Here is a 6000-nt window from a genome sequence, read left to right on the forward strand (position 1 = left end):
AGTGAGTTTAGTCGAAAAATCTTGTACAACGTTAACGAAATTGAGGATATACGTTTTTCAGCGCACAAAGCTGAGATCGCTATGTACGCAAGTTTTGATCGTTCGGAACGTCTTAGTTACGTGTCAGTAAGTGAGATTTGTCTAAAATTCTTGTACAACATCAAGGAAGTTGAGGATATACGTTTTTCAGCGCACAAAGCTGAGATCGCTATGTACGCAAGTTTTGTTTGTTCGGATCGTCTTAGTAACGTGTCAGTAAGTGAGATTTGTCTAAAATTCTTGTGCAACATCAAGGAAATTGAGAAGAACCGCTTCACGGCATACATTGTTAAAATCGCTATGTACGCAAGTTTTGATCGTTCGGAACGTCTTAGTTACGTGTCAGTAAGTGAGATTTGTCTAAAATTCTTGTACAACGTTAACGAAATTGAGGATATACGTTTTTCAGCGCACAAAGCTGAGATCGCTATGTACGCAAGTTTTGTTTGTTCGGAACGTGTTAGTTACGTGTCAGTAAGTGAGATTTGTCTAAAATTCTTGTGCAACATCAAGGAAATTGAGAAGAACCGCTTCACGGCGTACATTGTTAAAATCGCTATGTACGCAAGTTTTGTTCATTCGGAACGTCTTAGTTACGTGTCAGTAAGTGAGATTTGTCTAAAATTCTTGTGCAACATCAAGGAAATTGAGAAGAACCGCTTCACGGCGTACATTGTTAAAATCGCTATGAACGCAAGTTTTGTTCATTCGGAACGTCTTAGTTACGTGTCAGTAAGTGAGATTAGTCGAAAATTCTTGTACAACGTTAATGAAATTGAGGATATACGGTTTTCTGCGCACAAAGCTGAGATCGCTATGTACGCAAGTTTTGGTCGTTCGGAACGTCTTAGTTACGTGTCAGTAGGTGAGATTTGTCTAAAATTCTTGTACAACATTAAGAAAATTGAGGATATACGTTTTGCTGCGCACAAAGCTGAGATCGCTATGTACGCAAGTTTTGGTCGCTCGGAACGTCTTAGTTACGTGTCAGTAAGTGAGTTTAGTTGAAAATTCATGTGCAACATCAAGGAAGTTGAGGATATACGTTTTTCTGCGCACAAAGCTGAGATTACTATGTACGCAAGTTTTGTTCGTTCGGAACGTCTTAGTTACGTGTCAGTAAGTGAGTTTAGTCGAAAATTCTTGTACAACATTAAGGAAGTTGAGGATATACGTTTTTCTGCGCACAAAGCTGAGATCGCTATGTACGCAAGTTTTGGTCGCTCGGAACGTCTTAGTTACGTGTCAGTAAGTGAGTTTAGTCGAAAATTCTTGTACAACATTAAGGAAGTTGGGATATACGTTTTCTGCGCACAAAGCTGAGATCGCTATGTACGCAAGTTTTGTTCGTTCGGAACGTCTTAGTTACTTGTCAGTAAGTGAGATTTGTCTAAAATTCTTGTGCAACATCAAGGAAACTGAGAAGAACCACTTCACGGCGTACATTATTAAAATCGCTATGTACGCAAGTTTTGTTCATTCGGAACGTCTTAGTTACGTGTCAGTAAGTGAGATTTGCCTAAAATTCTTGTGCAACATCAAGGAAATTGAGAAGAACCGCTTCACGGCATACATTGTTAAAATCGCTATGTACCCAAGTTTTGTTCGTTCGGAACGTCTTAGTTACGTGTCAGTAAGTGAGATTTGTCTAAAATACTTGTGCAACATCAAGCAAATTGAGAAGAACCGCTTCACGGCATACATTGTTAAAATCGCTATGTACGCATGTTTTGATCGTTCGGAACGTCTTAGTTACGTGTCAGTAAGTGAGTTTAGTAGAAAATTCTTGTACAACATTAAGGAAGTTGAGGATATACGTTTTTCTGCGCACAAAGCTGAGATCGCTATGTACGCAAGTTTTGTCCGTTCGGAACGTCTTAGTTACGTGTCAGTAAGTGAGATTTGTCTAAAATTCTTGTGCAACATCAAGGAAATTGAGAAGAACCGCCTCACGGCATACATTGTTAAAATCGCTACGTACGCAAGTTTTGGTCGTTCGGAACGTCTTAGTTACGTGTCAGTAAGTGAGTTTAGTCGAAAATTCATGTGCAACGTTAACGAAATTGAGGATATACGTTTTTCTGCGCACAAAGCTGAGATCGCTATGTACGCAAGTTTTGGTCGTTCGGAACGTCTTAGTTACGTGTCAGTAAGTGAGTTTAGTCGAAAATTCTTGTACAACGTTAACGAAATTGAGGATATACGTTTTTCTGAGCACAAAGCTGAGATCGCTATGTACGCAAGTTTTGGTCGTTCGGAACGTCTTAGTTACGTGTCAGTAAGTGAGATTTGTCTAAAATTCTTGTGCAACATCAAGGAAATTGAGAAGAACCGCTTCACGGCGTACATTGTTAAAATCGCTATGTACGCAAGTTTTGTTCATTCGGAACGTCTTAGTTACGTGTCAGTAAGTGAGATTTGTCTAAAATTCTTGTGCAACATCAAGGAAATTGAGAAGAACCGCTTCACGGCGTACATTGTTAAAATCGCTATGTACGCAAGTTTTGTTCGTTCGGAACGTTTTAGTTACGTGTCAGTAAGTGAGTTTAGTCGAAAATTCTTGTGCAACGTAAACGAAATTGAGGATATACGATTTTCTGCGGACAAAGCTGAGATCGCTATGTACGCAAGTTTTGGTCGTTCGGAACGTCTTAGTTACGTGTCAGTAAGTGAGATTTGTCTAAAATTCTTGTGCAACATCAAGGAAATTGAGAAGAACCGCTTCACGGCGTACATTGTTAAAATCGCTATGAACGCAAGTTTTGTTCATTCGGAACGTCTTAGTTACGTGTCAGTAAGTGAGATTTGCCTAAAATTCTTGTGCAACATCAAGGAAATTGAGAAGAACCGCTTCACGTCATACATTGTTAAAATCGCTATGTACCCAAGTTTTGTTCGTGCGGAACGTCTTAGTTACGTGTCAGTAAGTGAGATTTGTCTAAAATACTTGTGCAACATCAAGCAAATTGAGAAGAACCGCTTCACGGCATACATTGTTAAAATCGCTATGTACGCAAGTTTTGATCGTTCGGAACGTCTTAGTTACGTGTCAGTAAGTGAGTTTAGTCGAAAATTCATGTGCAACGTTAACGAAATTGAGGATATACGTTTTTCTGCGCACAAAGCTGAGATCGCTATGTACGCAAGTTTTGGTCATTCGGAACGTCTAAGTTACGTGTCAGTAAGTGAGTTTAGTCGAAAATTCTTGTACAACGTTAACGAAATTGAGGATATACGTTTTTCTGCGCACAAAGCAGAGATCGCTATGTACGCAAGTTTTGGTCGTTCGGAACGTCTTAGTTACGTGTCAGTAAGTGAGATTTGTCTAAAATACTTGTGCAACGTCAAGCAAATTGTGAAGAACCGCTTCACGGCATACATTGTTAAAATCGCTATGTACGCAAGTTTTGTTCGTTCGGAACGTCTTAGTTACGTGTCAGTAAGTGAGTTTAGTCGAAAAATCTTGTACAACGTTAACGAAATTGAGGATGTACGTTTTTCTGCGCACAAAGCTGAGATCGCTATGTACGCAAGTTTTGGTCGTTCGGAACGTCTTAGTTACGTGTCAGTAAGTGAGATTTGTCTAAAATTCTTGTACAACATCAAGGAAGTTGAGGATATACGTTTTTCTGCGCACAAAGCTGAGATCGCTATGTACGCAAGTTTTGATCGTTCGGAACGTCTTAGTTACGTGTCAGTAAGTGAGTTTAGTCGAAAATTCTTGTACAACGTTAACGAAATTGAGGATATACGTTTTTCAGCGCACAAAGCTGAGATCGCTATGTACGCAAGTTTTGTTTGTTCGGAACGTCTTAGTTACGTGTCAGTAAGTGAGTTTAGTCGAAAATTCTTGTACAACATTAAGGAAGTTGAGGATATACGTTTTTTTGCGCACAAAGCTGAGATCGCTATGTACGCAAGTTTTGGTCGTTCGGAACGTCTTAGTTACGTGTCAGTAAGTGAGATTTGTCTAAAATACTTGTGCAACATCAAGGAAATTGAGAAGAACCGCTTCACGGCATACATTGTTAAAATCGCTATGTACGCAAGTTTTGATCGTTCGGAACGTCTTAGTTACGTGTCAGTAAGTGAGATTTGTCTAAAATTCTTGTACAACATCAAGGAAGTTGAGGATATACGTTTTTCTGCGCACAAAGCTGAGATCGCTATGTACGAAAGTTTTGATCGTTCGGAACGTCTTAGTTACGTGTCAGTAAGTGAGATTTGTCTAAAATACTTGTGCAACATCAAGCAAATTGAGAAGAACCGCTTCACGGCATACATTGTTAAAATCGCTATGTACGCAAGTTTTGTTAGTTTGAAACGTCTTAGTTACGTGTCAGTAAGTGAGTTTAGTCGAAAATTCTTGTGCAACGTTAACGAAATTGAGGATATACGTTTTTCTGCGGACAAAGCTGAGATCGCTAGGTACGCAAGTTTTGTTCGTTCGGAACGTCTTAGTTACTTGTCAGTAAGTGAGATTTGTCTAAAATTCGTGTGCAACATCAAGGAAATTGAGAAGAACCGCTTCACGGCGTACATTGTTAAAATCGCTATGTACGCAAGTTTTGTTCATTCGGAACGTCTTAGTTACGTGTCAGTAAGTGAGATTTGTCTAAAATTCTTGTGCAACATCAAGGAAATTGAGAAGAACCGCTTCACGGCGTACATTGTTAAAATCGCTATGTACGCAAGTTTTGTTCATTCGGAACGTCTTAGTTACGTGTCAGTAAGTGAGATTTGTCTAAAATTCTTGTGCAACATCAAGGAAATTGAGAAGAACCGCCTCACGGCATACATTGTTAAAATCGCTATGTACGCAAGTTTTGGTCGTTCGGAACGTCTTAGTTACGTGTCAGTAAGTGAGTTTAGTCGAAAATTCTTGTACAACATTAAGGAAGTTGAGGATATACGTTTTTCTGCGCACAAAGCTGAGATCGCTATGTACGCAAGTTTTGTCCGTTCGGAACGTCTTAGTTACGTGTCAGTAAGTGAGATTTGTTTAAAATTCTTGTGCAACATCAAGGAAATTGAGAAGAACCGCCTCACGGCATACATTGTTAAAATCGCTATGTACGCAAGTTTTGGTCGTTCGGAACGTCTTAGTTACGTGTCAGTAAGTGAGTTTAGTCGAAAATTCATGTGCAACGTTAACGAAATTGAGGATATACGTTTTTCTGCGCACAAAGCTGAGATCGCTATGTACGCAAGCTTTGGTCGTTCGGAACGTCTTAGTTACGTGTCAGTAAGTGAGTTTAGTCGAAAATTCTTGTACAACGTTAACGAAATTGAGGATATACGTTTTTCTGCGCACAAAGCTGAGATCGCTATGTACGCAAGATTTGGTCGTTCGAAACGTCTTAGTTACGTGTCAGTAAGTGAGATTTGTCTAAAATACTTGTGCAACGTCAAGCAAATTGAGAAGAACCGCTTCACGGCATACATTGTTAAAATCGCTATGTACGCAAGTTTTGTTCATTCGGAACGTCTTAGTTACGTGTCAGTAAGTGAGATTTGTCTAAAATTCTTGTGCAACATCAGGGAATTGAGAAGAACCGCTTCACGGCGTACATTGTTAAAATCGCTATGTACGCAAGTTTTGTTCATTCGGAACGTCTTAGTTACGTGTCAGTAAGTGAGATTTGTCTAAAATTCTTGTGCAACATCAAGGAAATTGAGAAGAACCGCTTCACGGCATACATTGTTAAAATCGCTATGTACGCAAGTTTTGATCGTTCGGAACGTCTTAGTTACGTGTCAGTAAGTGAGATTTGTCTAAAATTCTTGTACAACATCAAGGAAGTTGAGGATATACGTTTTTCTGCGCACAAAGCTGAGATCGCTATGTACGCAAGTTTTGGTCGTTCGGAACGTCTTAGTTACGTGTCAGTAAGTGAGATTTGTCTAAAATACTTGTGCAACGTCAAGCAAATTGAGAAGAACCGCTTCACGGCATACATT

The sequence above is a fragment of the Polyergus mexicanus genome, unplaced genomic scaffold (assembly GCF_030449975.1).
Source record: "Polyergus mexicanus isolate NDT 795.1 unplaced genomic scaffold, iyPolMexi1.0 SCAF_23, whole genome shotgun sequence".
NCBI classification, from domain to species: Eukaryota; Metazoa; Arthropoda; class Insecta; order Hymenoptera; family Formicidae; genus Polyergus; species Polyergus mexicanus.